This window comes from Callospermophilus lateralis, chromosome 6 (assembly GCF_048772815.1).
Source record: "Callospermophilus lateralis isolate mCalLat2 chromosome 6, mCalLat2.hap1, whole genome shotgun sequence".
Classification (NCBI taxonomy): domain Eukaryota; kingdom Metazoa; phylum Chordata; class Mammalia; order Rodentia; family Sciuridae; genus Callospermophilus; species Callospermophilus lateralis.
This window is the reverse complement of record NC_135310.1, coordinates 142147579-142170133: the sequence shown is the minus strand read 5'-3', so window position 1 is coordinate 142170133 and position 22555 is coordinate 142147579. Positions and strand designations below refer to the sequence as shown.

The 22555-nt window shown below is 43.9% G+C and overlaps 1 protein-coding gene across 1 annotated transcript in view; it reads right to left on the bottom strand.

Moving 5' to 3' along the window:
* Positions 1-13391, bottom strand: part of Cdyl (chromodomain Y like) — a 219803-nt gene extending 206412 nt beyond the window's left edge. Inside the window, exon 1 of the mRNA XM_076859150.1 lies at positions 13308-13391. The gene's annotated coding sequence lies outside the window, so the exon portion shown is untranslated. The remainder of the gene's footprint in view (positions 1-13307) is intronic.
* Positions 13392-22555: the final 9164 nt, after the last annotated feature.

Sequence of the window (22555 nt, the reverse complement as noted above, 5' to 3'; positions counted from 1 at the left end):
GGTGTCCCCTAAGGATCACAGCGGAGACAGTGGAAGAAACTTTGGAGGTGAGATGATGGGGTTAGGAGAGTCTTAACCTGATCAGCGCCCTAACCCCTGATAGGATTGACTGGCTGGTGGCTGAAGGCGGGTAGGGTGTGGCTGGAGGAGGTGGGTCATGGGGGGGCGCATATTTGGGGTATATATTTTGTCCTTGTTGATCAGAGCTTCCTTTCTGCTTCCTGGTGCCGGGTCCTGAGCCAGTTCCTTCCCCCATGATGGGCTGCCTCACCTCAGGCCTGGAGCAATGGAGTCAGCCGTCTAGCGACTGAGACCTCTGAAGCTGTGACCCCTCAGATAAACGTTTCCTCCTATGAAATTCTTCTTGTCAGGTGTTTTGGTCACAGTGGTGAAAATTCAGACTGCAATAGCCTCCTCAGGGGCACGGCAGCCCCTCTGCTTCTGTCCCTTCTTGGTCTTGTGCCTGAGCTGGGCCACCCCCATCTCAAGACTCCTGTACCTTGACAGACGCTCGCTGGCACTGCCCACCTTAAGTCACCTCTCAAACCATTCTCTACCCCTGTGCTAGAGTGGCCCTCCTAAAGAGCACATCTGGTGTCCCTCTTGTGGTTAACATTCCGCTTCCCTTAGCATGCAGCCTACTTTAGTCTGTGGGGCCTATAAAGACCTTCAGGATTTGACGTTTGGGTGGCCTCTTGCCACATCTCTTCCCATAGCTCCCCAATCCTGGCCGCCCTCAACAATCCTGAACACATGCTTTTGCACAGGTGGCCTCCTGTGCTCAGATAACCTTCTGACACGTGGTTTGGCTGGCTTCTATTATTTATCCATCTAGGTCTTCGCTTGGGCAATTTTTACTTTATAAATGCGGGAAGAGACCTAGGTCCTTGAACATGCTGGGCAAGCTCTCTATGGCTGAGCTACATTCCGGCCCTAGAGGAAGCCTTTCTACCCCCGTTTCCCACAGATGGGGGGTGGACATGGTTTTCAAGGGTGTACACAGCTCCTGAGCTTGCCCATCCACCCCAGCGCCTGTTCTATGAGTGCAGAGCCGGGCTTTGGGACTTTTGCAATCTAAGAGCAGAGCGCGGAGTGGATGCTCAGATGGAGGGAGGGAAGGAAGGACGAGAGGGCTTCAAATCCATTTGGTCTGTTTGCTCATTTTCCTAAATGCAAACCTCTTCCTTTCCCCTCCTTCCTGCTCATAAAGACTATAATATGTGGCTTGAAAATGCCAATTATGAATGTGGGGCTGCAGTGACTTTCCTTGTGATGAAATGAGACTGATTATGCAGATGACGGGTGATTGTATACTACTGAATAATTAACACAGCCAGGAGTCGTCCCTCTGAAGAAAATAAAGTAAAAAGTGGGGCACGGCGGTGTATGCCTGTAATCTCCGTGTCTCTTGAGGCTGAGGCAGGAGGATCGCAAATTTGAGGCCAGCCTCAGCAACTTAGTGAGGCCCTAAGCAACATAGTGAGACCCTGTCTCAAAATAAATAAAAAAACAGGGGCTGGTGTTGTGGCTCAGTCGTAGAGTGCTCGTCTGGCATGCGCGGGGCGCTGGGTTCGATCATCGGCACCACATAAAAAATGAAATAAAAATATTGTGTTCATCTACAACTAAAAAATAATTTTAAAAAATTCTCTCTCAAAAAAAAGAGGGGGGGCTGGGGATGTGGCTCAGTGGTTCACCCCTTTGTCAATCCCTGGTACAAAAAAAAAAAAAAATGGGGGAGTTGGGGATGTGACACTCAGTGGTAAAATGCCCCTGGGTTCAATCACCAGTTCCAACAAAACAAAACGAAACAGAAAACAACAACAAAACCCCCAAACTGCCCCAAATTTACCATCTGAACAATGTACCACAATGTTCAAGAGATTAATTAGCTCAGGTCTCCAAGAGACCCGAGGTCATGCCCTGATTCCACTATTTGTCATCACCTTGGGTAAATTATTTAACCTCTTTGAGCCTCGGTTTCCTTATCTGTAGCATATAAAGAATTTAGTACATTGCTTGGAACATAGTATACTGGTCAGCCAGACACTGTGTCGCTCACCTGAAGCTGAGACAGGAGGATCTCAAATTTGAAGCCAGCCTTGGCAACTGCTATGATTCAGATATGAGGAGCTCCCAAAAAACTTACATGCAAGAATTTTCAGAAGGGAGATAATTAGATTATGAGAGGTGTAAGCTAATCAGTGGATTAATCCACCGATATGGATTAACTGGGTGGTAACTACAGGCAGGTAGCGTGTGCCTGAAGGAAGTAGGTCATGGGGGCGTGCCTTTCAAGTTTATATTTTGTCCTTAGTCAGTGAGGCTCTCTTTCTAATTCCTGGTCTCCACATCCCGAGCTGCTTTCATCTGCCATGATGTTCTGTGCCCCAACCGATGGAATCAGTCAACCTTGGACTGAACCTCTGAAATCATGAGCCAAAATAAACTTTTCCTCCTCTAAATTGTTCTTGTCAGGTATTTTGGTTGCAGCAATGCAAAGCTGACTAAAACATCAACTTAGTGAGACTCTGTCTCAAAACCAAAAGGGCTGGGGGTGTAACTCAGTGGCAGAGTGTTTACCTAGCTTGTGCAAGGCTCTGGGTTCAATCCCCAGTAGCGCACTCCCAAAAGGGTTGGTTGGGCTGGGTGCTGTGGTGCAAGCCTGTAATTCCAGCAGCTGGGGAGGCTGAGGCAGGAGGATCTCAAGCTCAAAGCCAGCCTCAGCAACGGCAAGGCAGCAGGCAACTCAGTGAGACTCTGTCTCTAAATAAAATACAAAATAGGGTCGAGCACCCTGAGTTCAATCTCCAGTACTAAAAACAAACAAACAAACAGAAGAGTTGTTTGTGATAATCAATAGCAGTCAGATTTTGGATTTCTCATTGATTTCAACAAGCAACTCTCTCTCTGACTCTCCTGATTTTATAGTCAGATTCTGGACTGATGGACCTCAACTGATGGGCTTTCCCTCCATGTCCTTCTTCCCAATTCCCATCTGACCTTTGTCCCCCTCAGCAGTGAGTAAGCCCCTACCCCTCCATCACCAGCCTCTGCTCTATTTCTGGGTCAGGAATCAATTGACATTATCATGAAACATCTGGGTCTCCCCTTATGAGAGACGTCAGCTGAAATTCTGTTCCAGCTTGAGAAGAAGCTTATGAGCTCAAGGGAAAAGAGATGGTCAGCACATTCACTCCTGGGTGTTTTATCTAAATCCTAAACTCTCAGGTGCAGGTTATTGCTAGGAACTATTTTAATTAATAAACTGTTATGATTAATAATGTGTGCAATAATTTGGATTATCCGTGTCCTCCAAAACGCATGTGTTAAATCTTGCTCCCTAGATTAATGCCATTGGTGGAAATCATAAGAGGTGGGCCCAGTGAGGTTTTAGGTCACTGGGGGAGTGCTGATTATAGATGTTGTTTTCTCCCTCTTTTTTTGCTTTCCCAGTTATAAGGTGACCAGTTTTACTCCACCATACACTCCCTTCCACAGACCCAAAAGCAATGGCATCAACCAATCATAGACCAAAGTCTCCAAAACTGTGAGTAAAAATAAACCTTTTCTCTTTGTAAGTTGATTATCTCAAGTATTTGTTATACTAACAGTCAACTGACTAACACAATGTATTTCTTGTCATGTTACATGGTTAACAAGTTCCATCTGTGGGGTTTTTAAGCACCTTGTTCTATGCTCAAATCACTGTTATTTTGCATTTTCCTGTTTTAAGCAACTAAACCGTATCCTTATCAATATGAAATTTGACACCTGGCAGTTGGGTAGTGTATGTAATAAAATCCAATTGTGTTAATGGCTTAGTAAAGAAGGTCAGGTATAGAGCAGAGATGGAGTGGATATTTTTGTTGTATAGTTTGTAACTCTTGTTATGCTGTAGCAAAACGTTTGATCAAATGATCACCTGATGTATTATGTCAAGCAAGTAATATGCAAACTGAGGGTGTAGCTAGGGTCAGAGATAGGAAATGCAAAGTTTGTATTGATTTTCTTTCTTTCTTTCCTCCTCCCCCCTCCCCCTCCCTCCCTCCCCCTCTTCCCCTCACCCTCCCTCCTCTCTCCTCCTCCTTTTTTGGTACTAGGGATTAAACCCAGGGGTGCTCAACCACTGAGCAACATCCCCAGCCCTTTTTATTTTTTATTGAGAGACAGGGTCTCACTAAGTTGCTCAGGGCCTTGCCAAGTTGCTGAAGCTGGCCTCAAACTTGGTTATCCTCCTGATTCAGCCTCCTGAGCTGCTGGGCTACAAGTGTGCCCCACCAAGCCCAGCTTTGATTACTTCTTATAGCGACTAGCTATGAATTGTAATAAAGATATGAACTTGAGCTGGAGCCATCCCACCCACCAGCAGAAGTGGAAGCAAAAAAAAAAAAAAGTGTAAGCAAAAAAAAAAAAAAAAAAAAAAAGCATTGTGAGAGTCCCTGCCTGCAATCTAAATCCACCGGGAGTCCTGGAATTGGGGGCCTTGCAGGGGTGAAAAATCCAACTGCTTCTTCCCCAGATGGAAGCAGTAGTAGAGTGACAGGAAGCCCATGGGCCTTGGCAGGAGATAAGGATGTGGCCCCAGGCCCTTTCCAGGCACCTTCCTGGCAGTTGCCTCTGGACAATGGAGTTGCGCCCAGCCCCAGTGATCAGTTTAAAGATGTGCCGTCCCACCCAACCTTTTCTCTCTGCCTTTCAAATAGTCTCAAAGGAGCTAGCATCACTTTGAGAGGGAAGGATGGGCAGAGCATAAAGAGACATAAATAAAAGATCAGAACCTTCAGGCTTACACCGTGTTTCTGGACACAACATTGGGCTGTAGTCACTCATGCTTGGAACTGACTGGAAGCAAATAGATTGGATGGCAGCTTACTTAGGTTTGGACAGAAACCCCGGGCTTGGCCTGCGAAAACGTCTGCTCATTCAGCTCTCAAATGCACCCTCCAAAGCAAGAAGTTGGCTACGGAAACCATATGGCATCAAAAAATGATCATAACTTCTGATGCACGGGGCTTGTCCCCGTTTTCCTCCATAGAAGAACCTCCTAGAGGGCGGACAGAGGTCACGTCGGACAATGGACAAGAGAGCTTCTCCAAGGCAGAGCTGCCAGAGGGACAGTCAAGGCTCACACAGACAGCAAGGGGTGGGGGGTCTTTGCCATTTCTATTGAGCAGGATTTGATCATTGCCACGGACAAATTCCTGCAATGTTTATCTTTCTTCCTTTGTCTATTGTGAGTTTTTAAATCGATCGATTATTTTAGAGATGGGGGGGGGGTTCACTGTGTTGCTCAGGCTGGCCTTGAACTCTGAGGACCATGTGGTTCTTCTGCCTCAGTCTCTGGCTTCTGCTCCAGCAGTGATGTTGCATGTAGATGTTGGATAACTTGCTTTGGGGTTTAAGAATGAGCAGAGCACAAGGAGTCCCATCTGGACTCCATGAAGATGATTGTGTATCAACTAGGGATCCTTAAAGTCTAGATCACCTGGACTTTAAGTGAGATTCAGTAAACAGTAGGAGACTTTGAGGAAAATGCATGGGTATGAACGAGAAGAGCATTCATGGGTATTTGGGGGAGCCAAAGGAGCAGACCACAGTGGAAAATGCTAGATGCCTTCCAGAATCCACATTGCAGTTCTTTGATACAAAACCCTCGATTTTCAATAGGCATATTGCCACTCGGCTAAAAAAAAAAAAAAAAAAAAAAAAAAATCTACACAATTGGACCTTCTAACCTGCAGCTTCCATGATTGCAGATTCAACCAACAGTGAATCAAAAATATTTTTAAAATACTGCATCTGCAGTGAACTCGTGTAGACATTTTCATCATCATTCCCTGAATAATGCAGTGTTAACAACTATTTCCACGGCACTTACATTATATGACGTATTATAAGTCACCTAGAGATGATTTAAAGTCTACAGGGGGATGTGTGCAGGTGATCTGCAAATACTATGTCATTTTACAGAAGAGACATGAACATCCTGGAGATTTGGTATCCACAGGGGTTCTGGGACCAATCTCACGTGAACACTGAGGGTTGACTTTATTTCCCTGCCTCCTTTGTCATTAAGTATGGCTACGTAGGTAAATAAATTCTGGCCAAGGAGCTAAAAGCAATTGTGTGGCAAGGAATTTTCTGGAAGACTTCTTAAAAGGGGAGAGGTAAGTCTTTTTCGCTTCTCCATTCTTCTGACTTGAAGGTGGATGTTCTTGTGACATATCAGCCGCTATCCTGGACAATAAAAAGAGCCAAGCTACAGAGAATACTAAGAGGCATCCTGGGGCTGCCAAACCTGGCCTGGGCTAGCTCTAAATTTCAATTGACCGAGAGAGGCATCAAATTCAATTTTACTTAAGCCACTATATATGGGGCTTTGCTCATATGAAGCTGGATCATGATTGATACACTTTTCATGCATGATTTGGCCCATTGAACTTTAAGAATATGGAGCAATTGATTTAGGGGTATGGATTGGAGGCCTGAGTCCCTGGATCTGCTAAATGATTTCCTGGGAGGTTGAAAAGAAATAACCCAGGTTGTGCTTCCTTTAGTTTTGGAAACAGACGGCGTTAGTCTGAATTAGGATGCGAACCTATACGTATTCAGATTTGGGAGGATTTTTCTCAACTGAAATGATTGGAGTCTATGCTCCCTCCTGCAGATGACCCGGATAAGAGAACTGGAGGCTACAGTTTGGGCAGAAACATCTCTGTCCTCCACACTCTTGGATGTAGCCCAGTGTCTGGGTTAGAAAAGAGGAGTGGTTTCAGTAATCCCCAGTTATTTAGAAAAAGGACTCATCCGAAAAGTAGTTAACTTTAGTATGTTATTTGCAATTCAAGGGATGTGTGTTTTTAATTTTCTGTGGGCTTACACTGGGATCCTCAACCTTTGCACTATTGACATTTCTTTCTCCCTCCCTCCCTTTCTTACTTTCTTTTCTTTGCTTCCTTTATTATTTTTCTTTTTGTTTTTTGGGCAATGTTGGAAAGTGAACTGAGGGCCTCGCACATGCTAGGCAAGCGCTCACTCCCTGACCCCAGTCCTCATGTTCTGTACCAGCTGAATCTCTGTGGTGGGGGCCATTTGATGCATCACAGGTTGAAAGTGGATCCCCAAGCTCTAGGCTCTGCATTCCAGTAGCAACACCCTCCACATTGGTTGTAACAGTCAAAATGTCTTCAGACATTGCTATGTGTCCTTTGGGGGTGACACTTGTCCCCAGCTAAGAACCGCTGGCTTACTGTGAGGCTTAACATCAATTTCCCATGTTCTACCATACACACAGTCTGCTGCTCAAGCTGGTGAACTGGGCAGGGAGAAGCTACAAGCTGGGTATAGTCAGGGCACAGGACCAAAGTACATTTCACTTACCTATACTTGGTAGATAACTTAAAAAATGGCTTCAATTAAGTAAGGCACCAATAAAGGCCATGCATTCTCCTTAGTACTTCCTATTTACTTCTTTCCTCCCAACTGAAAAGCTTTTTAAAAGTAGACAAAAGTATAATAACAACTCTCCTCTGTATCTTTCCCAATTTCTTTCCCATTAGAAATTTGGTATGTATCCAGGCCATATTTTCATGTGTTCATATTACAGAGATTCTGTTTTTTGTCACTGTGACAAAATACTTGAGCTAACCAGCTCAAAGGGAGAAAAGGTTTATTTTGGCTCATCGTTTCAGATCATGGTCATTTGGCTTCTGTTGCTGTGGGCCTGTGTTGGCACAGAAGTACATCATGGTGGGGTGCAGGAGAGAGCTGCTCATCTCATGGAGGTGGGGGAGAAAGAGAGAGAGAGAGAAGAGAGAGAGAAAGGAGCCAAGGTTCCAGTATCCCCTTCAAGGGCACACCCCCAATGACCTAACTTCCTTCCGCTAGGCCCCACCTCCTGAGGTTCCACCACCTCCAATGGACATCATGAGCTGAGAACCATGTCTTTATCACATGGGTCTTGGGAGACATTGAAGATGCAAACCATAAAGTACATGTATATGTAAAGAATATTTAGTGTTGCTTTGAGTATCTATAATTATTTACACAAGTGATGTCATAACTGTATAAAACTTTCTGCAGCATTTTTTTAACTTAAAAATCGTATTTTTTATCATTCACCCTTGATGTTTCATGCAAATCTGGCAACTTTGTTTTCATTGGCACATAGTATCCCACTGTATGAGGGTGCTGGAGTCCATCTGTCCATCCTTCTACAGAGAGAGGTTCACATTGATTTTAGTTAATCTCCACCCAAAAGCTACACTCCAGCAAAAGCCTCATCTGCCCCTTTGAGCACAGGCACTAGGGTCTCTTCAGATGAACTGTTGATGGGAGGTTGTGCCCATTTACTGAATCATGCTACGCTATTTTCCAAAGTGGTTGAATCAATTTATACTCCCACTGGTGGAGCATATGAATCCTCTTTTCTGCACAATCTTCTTCAACACTGTTATTAGGATTTTACAATTTTTCTAAGCTTAGGGGAGTTTTTCAGTTCTTATGAAAGGGGAACTATTTGATAGGACTGAAATGGGGATCGATTTGCAGTTCCACGTGTGCGGTGAAGCTATGCTTCTTTTCTTGCATTTGTTGACCTCCGTGTTTCTTCTGTCAATTATACCACCCCGTGAGCAATAGAAATTGCTCATTTTCTATTAGGTTTTCTTTTCTTTTAGATCGGGAAAAGGTGTTATTTGAGTTTTTTTTTTTTAACTCCACTTATTTAATTTGGTTTTCTTCAACAAATTTATTTAAAAGAATTTTAGTATATGCCACATACTAAAATGCTTTGTTCTTTTAAAATAGGTTACAGACAGCTTCTTCCTGGCTTTGGGTTGTCTTTTTTACTTTTTTCCAAGATGTCTTTTATTGTGTAGACGTTCCTACCTTTGATGCAGTTCAATTTATATATATTTGTTTTTATCATTTGGCCTTTGGGGGACTTTTTAAAGAGATCTTTTCCTATTCCAAGGTCACAAAACCATTATCCTGCATTTCTAAGAGGTTTATTGTTTTACTTCAATGTTTATCTTCTGATCCATCTGGAGTGTTTTTGTGTATATGATGCAAGGTCAGGATGTGATTCATGTGTTATCTCTCAACCTCACAGCAAGTCTATGGGGTGCACACTGCTCCTGTTTCACAGACGGGAAAACCAAGACACAGATACATGACTGGCCCAAGTTGCACTGTCAGTAAAAGGCGGCAGGCCAGGACTTGGGTCCATGTTTGTCTGGTCTCAAAGACCATGTTCCTTTCCACACAGCACAATGCTGGTTCCAGAAGGCCTGGTGCAAATCTGCATGATATTTTATTTTTCTAGAAACTTTCATGCATCTTTATTGAAAGGGTCTGATCAATACCTTTAGGTGCAAGATAGAATGGAGAATCTGAAGTTTATTTGTTTGCATTCCAGGGTTGCGGAAGTTCAGGTCCAGTTTGGTGTAGGATTCTCCATGTGGCTTAAAGCACCAGTGCCAGTAACAAACCTGAGCCTAAAGTGGGTACAAAAGTGAGGTGGAAATGGTATCTGCCATCACTGAATGCTGACATTTGATCTGTACATTGGGCTTCACTCTCTTTCTCTTTCTCTTTTTTTTTGGGGGGGGGTGGGGTGGGGGGGCAGGCTGGCAGGTACTGGGGATTTAACCCAGGGATGTTCAATCCTTGAGCCACAACCCCAGCCCTTTTTATTGTTTATTTTGAGACAGGATCTCATGAAGTTGCTTAGGGCCTCACCAAATTGCTGAGGCTGATCCTGAACTTGCAATCCTCTTGCCTCAGCCTCCTGTGTCACTGGGATTATTAGTGTGTGCCACCAAGCCTGGCTTTCATTATATATCTCTTTTGCTGCTCAGTTTTTCTCTGGAGGTAGATATGGTAAAATTAGGGCAGAAAGAAAAGTAATGAATAGCCCCAAACAGTTATTTATAGTATCTTACTTTTTTCCCTCTCCGATTTATAAGATTGTTTCACAATATATGACTATCTGCTCTTTTTTTTTTGTAATTTTCATTGCAGATATTTATTAATGCTTATTATTATTGTTATTGTTATTATTATTATCATTTTGGTACCAAAGATTGATTGTAGAGGGGCTTAATCATTGAGCCACATCTCCAGTGCTTTTTAACTTTTTTTTTTTTTTTTTTAATTTTGAGACAGGCTTTTGCTAAGTTGCTTAAGGTCTCACTAAATTGCTGGGGCTGTCCTTGAGTTTGTAATTCTCCTGCCTCAGCCTCATGAGCCACTGGGATTACAGCTATGTGCCACCATGCCTGGCTCTCTTTCAGTTTTATCTGTGATATTGTTGTTTTGACCTATATTTTCATGTGTGTATGCGTAATCAAATCTTTCAATTTCCCCATCATTTCTTCTATTACTTTTATACTCAGAGAATCCTTACTTGCCTCAGATAAGTTCAAGTCACATTAGTTTCCTTTAGAAAAACTTAAAGTTTTCTTTCAAACTTCTTTTCCATCATATGAACAAGATATCTTTATTTATTTTTTTTAAAAATATTTATTTATTTAATTTATTTTAGTAGATCACAACATCTTTATTTTATTTATTTATTTTTATATTTACAAATATTTGTTCATTTTTAATTATTATTTTTATGTGGTGCTGAGGATCGAACCCAGAGGCGAGCGCTCTCTTGCATGTCTCAAAGCTGAGGACTTCGGGCTGTAACTTCTCTCCACTCCTAAAGGAGTTGCTAGGTGACCTGCAAACCTCACCAACAGGCCACCAAACCGGCCCTGCAGCCACCTCCTCTCCACCCCCGCTGACCTACATAAGCCGAGGAAGGATGTGGGGAGATCCCTGGAGGAGGCAGCCTGCAGTCTAGGGCTTCCTCATCTGTCCCCAGGAGTTTGCGGGTAGATTTCAGGAGGTCCAAGACCAAGAGTGGAAAAAATATTCCATCCTTATTTTCTGTATTCTGTAGTTGAAGTTTAGTATATCCTTGGATTATGAATGTAGCCAACAAGGTACAGTCGTATTAGCAACATTGGTAACTCTGTCATTAGTAGAAACCACAAGTTTTTTCACATCATATGCAGTCATTGTGGATATCTAGAAATGTCACTTAGATTCATCCCTACTTAGAAAGTACTGCTAAAACTTATTAATAAAGTACTAATTAAAGAGCACTTAAGCAAAAATAAGTGAGACACAGAAGGAAAAATACCACATGAGACCACGTAAATGAGGAAACTAAAATAATCAAACATGTAGGAGCAGAGGGTAGAATGGTGGTTGCCAGGTCTCGGGAGGAGGAAGCAGGAGGTGCTGACCAAAAAGCACAACGTTTTGCTTATGCAAGATGAATAAGTCCTGGAGACCTACTGCACAACAAACTGCCCATGGTTAACAATCTTCTATGACATTCTTAAAAATCTGTTAAGAGGGTATTAGCTCCTTTGTTACATGTTCTCAGAATGAATGAATGGATGGATGAATAGGGCAGGAGGAAACTTTTGAAGCTGATGGACATATTTGGAGATATTTGTGGTTTAAATTGTGGTGATGGTTTCATGAACTTGTCTCCAAACTCCTTAGTTTGTATATAGTAAATACATACAGCTTTTTGTGTGCCAATCACATCTCAATAAAGTGATTTTTTTAAAAAGGATTATTATTATAGCATCAATTTTAAAGTGATTTTGACAACTGCATTTCACTGACATTGGTTTCTTTTGTAATTCTGTATATTTTATCTTATGTACTTAAAAGCACTGTTTGGAGAAGGAGGCCCATGAGATTTTGCCAAAGGAACAGAGCACAGGAAGGATCTAGTGGGGCTGTGTGTGGTGGTGGTGGGGGCTTTCTCTACTGGCCTTTAAGCCAAATAAGGGGTTCCAAGGTCGCCACTAGGAACAGTCCCAACATAATGATTCGACTTACTTTTTTTTTTTTCCTTTAAATTAATTTATGATTGGGTGAACATGATGCACATTCAGTAGCCACTGTACCTGCAAAGTTTGAACTTAGGTCTTTTCCAGGATCGTCCAGTCCTCTGCCTCAGTGCTGGGCAGTGCCAACAGTCGCGGCTCCCAGTCACCCCCGATCCCACCTGGAGCAGCAGACACTCCACTGTGGTCAGGGTTGCTCATCGGGGGTGTTGGAAGGTTAGGTGAGTTAAATGCATTTTCCATTTATGATGGGTTTATGGGCCGGGTGGGGGAGCATCACCTCCTCCTAAGCCATTTGAGAAGCATCCAGAGTTCAAAGCCAGCCCTCCCTACAGACAGGGAGGCGGTGGACTTCTTCCCTTGCTGGCAGCTTACTAAGACGCAGGGGCCCTGGAGTCCCACCCTGTCTCCACCAGGACACAGAGCAATCGGGAAAATGCTCAAGACGGATGGATCTGCACTGCCCCCCCTCGGAGTTTAGGGGCCTGTGCGAACCTAAAAATTGATCCCTGCTTTCTCTTTTCCGTCTAGAGAATTTGGAATGCCAAGTCTTGCTGCAGCAGCCCACCCCATGAGGGGTTAGCTCCCATTCTCCCCTTCCAGAGAGTCCAGGATGGGAGACGGAGCTGTGGGCCAATAAATGTAGCAGAGGTGGCTGGATGGTTGGTGCAGAGCCCCCTTCCCTAGCCCCTCGGCTCTGATGGGCATAGGTGGGCGGGAGCCTTAAAGAGGGGCTATGAAAAGTGGGACCCCCAGTGCATCCGGCAGTAGTGTGACTGACGAGAACTGGACATCAGAAGGACCTGCACCGGGGGACCCTCCCGAGACAGGACTGCAGCTGTAGGAATGAAGCCTTTCCCCGAAGCCTTCCACCCTTCTTCCTCCAACCTCAGAGGGCCACAGAGAGACGAAGAGAAACAAAATTGCAAAACAGTCCCCTGGGTCCCAAATCAGGCCTGAGATGGCGGAGGGAGGTGGGGAAGCCTTTGAATGGGATTAAAATTAATCTCTGATTCAGCCTCCTGAACTTTTAAACACCTGAAATGGAATCTTAATGACTTGGGTACAGCTGCTCTTCAGACTGAGTCACTAAAGAGCCATCTGCTCAGCCCAAGGAGTCAAGAAGGGCCCAGCAATCTGGAGATTTGGACGCAGGGGCTGGAGAATCTTCTCTGCTCCATCTCTTTTTAAACAGACCCCATTTCCCCCCACGTACTGGAATCATATATATTTTTACGGTCTCATTTTGAAATAAACATGCAACTCTTTAATCCCACTGGAGTTGACTTTTCATGCCAGGTGGGGCAGCGGGCAACCTTGTTTTCAGTCTGAAGTTAGAATTGCCAACGTGGCCAAGAGACCCCTGGACCGTCACCGCACACCTACCTGGCAGGTTTTGGGGGAAACATGTTGCCATTCCTCTGGAGGCTTGTAGGGCTCTTCTTTCTCTTGGCTGGGCAGGCTACTGCGCAGGCTCTGCAGGAGGGGAAGGAAGGACAGCATGCTGAGTCGCCTCAGCGACACTCCTGAGCACCGAGATTCTGCACCCACAGCTGAGGGAAGGCCTGGCTAAGGACCAGCGGGAACTTGGCTCCTGTGCCTCCTGACTTTGGGCCACACAGTCTGGACAGCACTGAAAGACTGACCCCTGGGGTGGCTGAAGTCAAGGCCAAGGGCGATCATGGATTTGCTGATGGTTCTTGGAGGATTTGAGGCACTGTCCGTGGCTCCCTGTCTCTCCACCAGTCTGCATCTGCAGTCCTCACCATGGTGATACCTTTTTTTTTTTTTTTTGGTACTGAGGATTGAACTGAGGGGTGCTTTGCCACTGAGCTACATCCTCAGACCTTTTTAATTTTTATTTTTGAGACTGTGTCTCACAGAGTTGCTGAGGCTATCCTAGAACTTAGGATCCTCCTGCCTCAGCCTCCCAAGTTGCTGGGAACGTAGGTGTGCATCACCGCACCTGGCTGGTGATACTTCATCAACCGGTTAATCAACCACCTCCACCACTCCCATCTGGCCAAATCCTCCTTTCAACCCTACTCTTTCTTTCTTTTCTGTTTTTCCCTCTCTTTCCTATTTATTTATTTTGGTTCTAGGGATTGAAACCAGGATCTCATACATTTTAGGCAAATGCTTTACATCCCCAGTCCCCAACTCCATTATTTCAGCTCGTCTTTCAGACTTATTTATTTTCTTATTTCCTTCATTCTTCTTTTACTTTCTTTTCCCTTTCATGTTTTTTTTTAAATTTTCTTAAATTTCATTTATTTAATGCCTTTTTTCTTCTCTTTTTTTTCTCTATTACCTTTATTTTTTACTCAAAATTCAAGGGATACTGAGAATTTTCTTCCTACCTAAATTGTCCCTACATATTACCTTAAAATTAGGACATATTTGACATTTTCATCATGTAATATTTCATAAAACAAGAGAATTTGATATACCAAAGACTTAAAGCATTACCAATCTTTCTATCCCCTGCACAGGTTAATAGCATCTTGAATTTTTTTATGAATTCATTTTTATATATAGGAATATTTTGTGGTTCCTGGGTGGAAGGATGGGAGATAGAGGGAGCCAGGGCCACCTGCCCAGGTCCTGGAATCCTTACCATGTGGATTAGATCATGACAGTCCCCTCTCAGAAGCATGTTGGCTACTTAGCTAGTTTAATGCAGAGGCAGCCTTTAGTACTGTGAGAAGGATTTAGATCTTAACTACTCAAAGACGAACAGGAGAGGAGAGTCATGATTGATGTGAACATTTCATGTGAAAGCGACCTGGAGGCTTTAGCTAACTACAAGGCTTATCTGAGGCTGAAAGTGTTAAGTGGTTTGGTAAAGGATGAAGTCAATCATTGAGTGCATCACTGGAAGCGTGAAGTTCCAGACACAGTGGACACCCGCAACACAGTAGCCCCACTGCGGTCCAACAGCATCCTCAGCGTTGAACACCATGATGAAATGATCAAGGTGATCCTTGTTCCAAGGCCACACGTGGAAGAGACAGAGTGAGGAACAACACTGGCCACATTTAGTATTTAGGGGGAGAGGCAGGGCCCTGGGGGTGGGGACCGACTTCCAGTCTGTTTGTCAAACAGGAGCAAAAAAAATTAGAGGGACAGGGACCCAGGATGTACCCAGAGGAAGCTGAGAAGAATGGGCGGGGGGAGTGAGGGTGTCTAACCACAGCCTTAGGGTGGGGACCATCACTTCTTTCAGAGAAAGGCAGGGGGGGAGCTGAGGAGGCAGACAGTCGGGATGTCCTGTCTGTGAATGCATCTGACTTTGCCTGAGGTCGTTTTTCTTACTGTCTCCTGCCTTTCCGCTCATCTCCATTCTGACCCTTCCCTAGTAAGGTGAAGACTTTCTCCTCCAGCACAGTTGGGAGCTTGTCATGGTCCTGAGAACAGTTTCGCTGTCTCCAGGATGACAGCTTACGTTCTTAGCATGGCACTCAAAGTCCTGCATGGCCTGGTATCCGACTTCATTTCTAGCTGCCTCTGCAATGATGCCTCTGGTGACATGTCCTATTGCACCCGGGGCCCCGTCACAACCTCCTACTCTTCCTTTCCGCAGAGCACAGCTCACCCCGGGCAGCAGCCTGTGACTAGCCTCCCTGTCTGTGCATTCTCTCTCTACCAATTTTTTTTTTTTTTAAATCCTTCAACATCAAGTTCAAATGCTACTACCTCTGTGAGCAGTCCTTCCCAGAGACACTCTCCCAGTATCCAACTTGGATGAAGGTGCTAGATTCATAGCTCTGTCTGGACTCCAAATTTCTTGAAGTCAGGAGCCTCTGTCTTTTTAAATTTTTTATTAAACCCCTCTCCTCCATCCCAGGAGAGATACATGTAAATATATGCTGGCTGATTTGACTACCGATTATGGGGGACAACCTATACGAAACAATCTATATGTTTCCTTGCCTTGTTAATTTTTGGCCCCTGTGTATGTATCCAGCTTAGCTCATGAGCCGTACTTTGAAACAGATTTGCTGCGCAAGAAGACATTTGGTGCCAGTACCGGAACCATTAAGCTTTGCCTCCCATAGGTCTTCCTCCCCTCCCTTGGAAGGAAGGATAATGTAAATGACATTATCTAGTTATAGAATCCTAGAACAACATTGAATTACGCCTCCATGATCAATTGTCCAGCTGACCTTTAGCGATGCTTTTAATCTCGGGCCAGTTCCACTGTGCCCCCCTGAGATCACCTTTACCGTGTTCCACACTCGTTCTAATAATACCTTAATCAAAGCATCATCAGAAAAAAATATTGTGTCCTTAAAGAAAAAAAAAAAATCTCTTGATGCTTTTAGAATAAAAAAGCTCTGAGAGTTTTAGACATTTCCTGCATTACAATGTGTCTTTGAATCCTAATAGGGAAAAGGCTCTGGGGCCACTCTTAAAATAGTATTTTTTTTTTTTAGATGATAGATTTCTGAATACTTGAGGGACGGGCCTTTTGGCATGTGGGCATGTGAGATGACTCGTTAGATCTATGTCCACGGGTGACAAATATTTCCTTCTCTAAAATAGTGAATAACCTGGAGATGACCACCATCCGAGCGGTTACTTTTTGCCTCTCTAGAACAATTGAACGGATTGGTCTGGAAAGATCTGGAAAGGTAAGAGGGTCTGGAAGAATAGGGATGTGGGTTTTGTGATCCCAGTGTGACACGCTGATCCTGGGTGTGCGCATGTGTGTGCTCAAGTCTCGAAGGAAGTCTGACAAAAATAGGTTGTAAGACCTCTTTAGATCTTTGAACTGGGTCGTGGGTCAGCGTGAGGAAGGGTCCAGTTGGGGAAATTCCTGGTGCCACAGAGGTGAGATTTGTGTGTTTGGGGAAGAGGGCTTTTATCTCACTTCTGGGGTTGCCCTGCTCACTCTGTGTTGTAGTCCATGGGCTTACACACTCATCTAGCATACGGGATGGAAGAGGCGCACGGGACACACTAAATAGCTTAATTTGAATTGGTTTAACCCCAAGAGGGAGACTGGGAGGTGGGAGGAAAGAAGAGCTTTGGGAAGGTGTGCCGCTGGCTGGGTTTGGGTCTAGAGAGTGGAACCGAGACCATGTTGAAGTCTGGGTAGTAACATACGGGATCCATGTGAAACTGTGCAACAGTTTAAGTGGCCTATGGACCGTTTCCCAAATCGATTTGGATTACAGAAATATCATTTTTTTTTTTTTCAACTTGAAATAGCAGCGCCTGACCTTGAGTCCTGGAGTGGGCAAGATCCGGAGCAGGGCAGAGAAAGGGCCCTGGATCCATGACATCTTTTTGAAGGGAGAAATGCTCTCAGGTCTTTTCACATTTGGAAACAGAAATCTACACGGGCAGCTGCAGCCTTCGGTTCAAGAGCTTTTGGGGAATTCCTGGACAAGCCTTCAGTGAAACTTGAGTTCCCTTTAATGAGTCCAAGACTCATCAGGAGTGAAAGAGAAACCGGCCTTTCTTGGGATCATTGAACAATTTAACTAATTGGCCTCTCAGTGCCAGGCTCTTCTCATCTTTTCCATATTTTAGTTCAGTCAACACTCTGAACTCAGAACCTCGCGGCGGAAATAATTGGAAACGTTCTAGAACCAAGAGGGACAGGGGAAGAATGCTGTGTAAAGAGACGGAAGCAAAGAGGAGGAGGAGGCTGAGGCTAATGAGCCTTCTCCAGAGGCGTGAGCCTAGGCAGGGAAGGGGCTCTGGGGACTGTAGAGGTGACTAGGGGGTGTCCCAGGGGCTAAGCCTGAGGCAGAGTCCAACCAACCAGCAAAGCCAGCGGAGGTTTAGCTCAGAGGTGGATGAGTCTAGGGCTAATCATCTGCAAACCAGCCTAATTTTACTGGGTGTGACCAGAGATAAAAGAAGCCAACAGTGGGTGGTCATTTTGAAATGATAACACTCTAAAGAGCAAAAACTGGGCTAGTTAAAGAATTTCTCTTAAAAAAAGAATGAACACAAATTCCGAAGCATGGATCAACTCTCAAATCAGTATTTGCCAGTAGTTTCCAACAGGCCACATCTAACCAATAAATGGCTTCTGTCAACAGCCCGGAGCTCACTGCCAGAAGCTGGGAGAGGCCGTTACAGGCTTTTAATGTGGAAAAGGTTGGTAACACAGAAGAAGGAGCCAGCAGAGGCTGAAACCAAGCCGTCCTAAAACCACAAACACAGAAAAAAAAAAAAGTCAACATGCCATTTGTCACCGTTTCACCACTCGCCCTGCTAAATAGCATTCATTGAGTTCCTTGGCCCCAGGTGGCTGCTGAAATCCTCAGCAAACACTGCGTTTTACTGTGGTGGCGTCCCACCCCGAGGGCAGCTGGAAGCAGTCTGTCAGTGAACATTCAAGAAAGAGAATCTATGTCTACTCAGGGCTTTTGTCTGTACCTCATTCATACATTTTTTTTTTTTTTTTTTTGGTGGGATACCAAGGATTGAACTCAGGGGCACTCAACCACTGAGTCACATCCCCAGCCCTATTTTGTATTTTATTTAGAGACAGGGTCTCACTGAGTTGCTTAGCGCCTTGCCTTTGTTGAGGCTGGTTTTGAACTGGCGATCCTCCTGCCTCAGCCTCCCAAGGGGCTGGGATTACAGGCATGGGACACTGCGCATTCATACTTCTTATGGCAGGTGGGCTCAAGACTAGGAAGGGTTGTGTGTGGCATGTTTACCCCGGGTATGGAAAGGGAGTTCCATTCATGGTGTCAAAAAGGAGCCCATAAACTGTCTCCTCATAAAGTTGTTAAGATCCCTCCCCATCTCCCGCACCTGAATGCACGTCACTTGGATAGACTTCATTGGTTCCTGATTTGGATTACACATCAAATAGACTGAAAGAAAATTTGTGCTTCTCTGGAAACCTTTTGTTCAAAGGAGTGTTATATTTGTCTCATTTCATCCCTGTATTTGCAAATGGCTACTCAACGTGTCAAGCAGGCAGAGATGAACCAGTATATTTAGAAGTTCTATGACATTTGATGGAAAATATATTTCTTAAGTTATTTAAATGTAAAGTTACTAAACACAAAGTTACTGAAACCATGTTGGCTAAGGTGAAGAGAGTTATGGTGGGAACCCTGATTTTAAAGCCAACTCAGGGTCAGATATTTTTTGGAAATTACATTCATCATTATAACAACCAATGAGCATCATTATTTCTCCCATTTTCCAATGGAAGAAAAGGAGACTTAGTACTCGGTCCAAATCCTTCTGAAGATAACAAGCACCCTTCATACGAAAACCTGTGGTCTGTTCATCAGCTATTAGCGCCTATGATGCCACAGAGGGAAGGATTTCTGTGGTTCAGTGCAATAAGAATGAAATCAGCTTTTGTGGTATGTGTTTTAGAATTTTAAACTCTAACCATTGGACTTATGGTTATATTAAGGGCCACATTGGAGATCGCAGGGGTGATAACTTCCTGTAATGTTCTTTCTGAAAACTGAAGTTGCTGTTTTGCAAGTCAGAAGTTGCAGACAGCTTACAAATAGTTAAACCCTGCTTTGCAATTTGTTCATTTGTTTCTGGCTTTGACAAGAATTAATACATTTTGGAGAAGCATGGATATATGCATCTTCAATAAGAGCAGGTGGCTTCAGAGTGAAAATGGGCAGAATACTGAAGATAAAGCCAACAGTGTCAGCTCCTCAGTGCTATGGGTACCCTGATGTCATTTCCTTTTTATAATTATAAAGGGAGGGGAATGGATGCAGGACTTATATGAAGGCTCAATCATGAAACTAGTATCAAAAAGGATAACTAAAATAATATTGAAATTTAATTGCTGTTATATTAAGAGGTGGGACCAGGTGGGACTTTTAAGAAGTGATTAAGCCTCTGCTTTTGTATTAGTCAGCTTTCTGTTACTATAACAAATGCCTGAGATAATCAGTTTATAAAGACAAAAGTCTTTTTTTTTTTAAGAGAATTTTTTTTAATACTTACTTTTTAGTTTTCAGTGGACACAACATCTTTGTTTGTATGTGGTGCTGAGGATAGAACCCAGGCCAGGCAAGCGCGCTACCGCTTGAGCCACATCCCCAGCCCCAAGACAAAAGGTTTATTTTGGCTCACCGTTTTGAAGGTTTCAGTCCATGACTGGTGGGCCACAGCGAGGCAAAATATCATGATGGGGAGGGGGTGATGGAGTACAACTGCTCACCTCATGGGTAGGGTGTGAAGAAGAGGAAGAGAATAGACCAGGGTCCTATAATCCCTTCTGAGGGCATGTACCCAATAACATAACCCCCCCCCTCTAGGCTCCACCTCTTTCTCTTTGTGGCACCAGGAATTGAATCCAGGGTCTTGGCCCTGCTAGGCAAGTGTTCTACCACTGAGCTATACTCCCAGTCTCTTTCACCACTTAAAATTTCAACCAATTATGAATAGCACAATAGGCTGGGGACCAAGACTTTAACACAAGGGGCACATTCCAGAGCCAAATAACAAGCCTCATGAATGGACCAACCACTCACATGATTAATAGACTAATGGGTCATAGGTCACCTTGGGGCTAGGCTGCTGTAAAACCCAACCTGGCTGGGTCCTGCATGCTCTCTTTCTCTCACCATGTGATTCCCTACACCACTTTGGCACACTGCCCACAAGAAGGCCACCACCAGATGTGCTCCTTGACCTTGGACCAGAACCAGGGAGCCAAATAGATTTCTTTATAACTCAGTCTGTGGCATTGTGGGATTAACTACAGAAAACAGACAAAGACAGCTGGGTACAGGGGCACATGCCTGTAATCCCAGCTACGTGGGAGGCCGAGATAGGGAAGATGGCAAGTTCAAGGCCAAACTGGCAAATTTAGTGAGATACTATCTCAAATTAAAAAATAAAAAGGTGTCAGGGTGTAGCTCAGTGGTAGAGCACTGCTGGGTACCATCCCCAATACTGAAAAAGAAAAAGAGAAAAAGAAAAAAAAAGATTAAGACGTATAAATATGACTTACATATTTTTAGATGTCAATATATTTATGTCTGAAAATATATATGTGTACACATATCTGTGTATATGCATGTATGTATATATGTATGCACAGATATATATGTATATATACACACACATATATGTATATACGTACACATACATTTATATGTGTGCATGTGTATAAAAATACTTCCAGGGTCCATTAATTCCAAATTAACTAAAAGCAGACCAGGTCAGGAGGCATAAAACCAACATCTTGATTTTGGTTTTTGCTTTCTTCTACAAGAGCTAGTTAGACCTGCACACTTGGGTATTGCTACTATTAAGTTGTGTTGGTATGTGCCTAAACTAACGCCTTCAACTTGCCCTTAGATTTTAAGTTACTAAGAGCAGGGGCCACGCTTTAGTTAACAACGAGATTTATGCAAACTGAAAGTGTTAAAACGGGGATTCCACCTCTTGGGTCCCCTTCTTCCTCCGGGAGAAGTCTTTTCTGCTGTCCTTTAATAAACTTCTAATTTCTACTCTGAAAAAAAAAAAAAAAAAAGAAAAGAAAGTGTTAAAACGATGAATGCCATCACAGAATGCATTTGCAGAAGTGTAAACTTCAAACACAAGTGGTAGCAGCAAGACAATATTCCCACCACAGCCAAATAGCACACTCAGTGTTGAACATGAAGATGAAAAATGACCGAAGTAATCCATGTTCCATGCCCAAATGTTGAAAATGCACAGTGTAGAAGAAAATAACAGTGATACCCATAATGTCATCGCTCCAAAGACCTACATTTAGTATTTCTTTTGAAATGTCAGGCTTAGGACTTCTTTGGGCACCTCCCCACCACTCTCTGCCCTGTGCTGTGGCCTGGGAAGCTGCAGAGCCCCTTACCGGACACTCCTTTCCTCTTCTTTCCGGTTGGACTTGGGGAGGCATTAATTCATATCTGGAGGAGGGGGAGGAAGGTCCTGGGTTCCCTCCCTGTAGGCTTGTGGTGAATTCAGGCTGGGCAGCTTCCCCGAGTGCGCGTGGCTGCCCACTGTTGCTAGCCCAGGATGCATCTCTACGTCTCACGGGTTCCTTGCTCTCTCCACGCCTCTGTAAACAGCCTTTTAATGAAACTCTACTCAAATGACTCAGTTTGACCATACCAGCTGCCTCCTGTGTGGGCCTTGATGGACTCCTGTTTAACACAGTACTTTAGACACAGTTCTGCATTCAATAAAGGCTTGCTTAACTCAATTAAACGGAGTGTTCAGAGCTGGTATTTTTATTCAAGATTGCTGATGTGAGGGTGACCAGTTGCCTCAGTTGGGTCTCTGTGTTGGGATTCCCAGGACTTGGGACTCTTAGTTTTAACAAGAGAACAATCCTGAATAATCTTTTAGAAATTTTAATTGGTTTTAGAGGAACATTATCTTATCTTTCAAAAGATTGCTATAATTTATAAAGTTGTTTCACAGAACAATAACAGAATATTTTTCACTTATGATAAGATCTGTGCCTGAAAGTCTTCTCTTTCAGTAAATTTCTGTAGACAACAGAGCATGAACTGTGTCGGTTCTGAATCTGTTCACACGAGGGGAAGTTAACCAAGGAACACGCAGGACAGCGAAGTGTGAAGTATACGTGCCATTAGGAAATTTTGAATGGTGTGGCAGAGTGCCCAGCAGCAGCAGCAAACAAACAA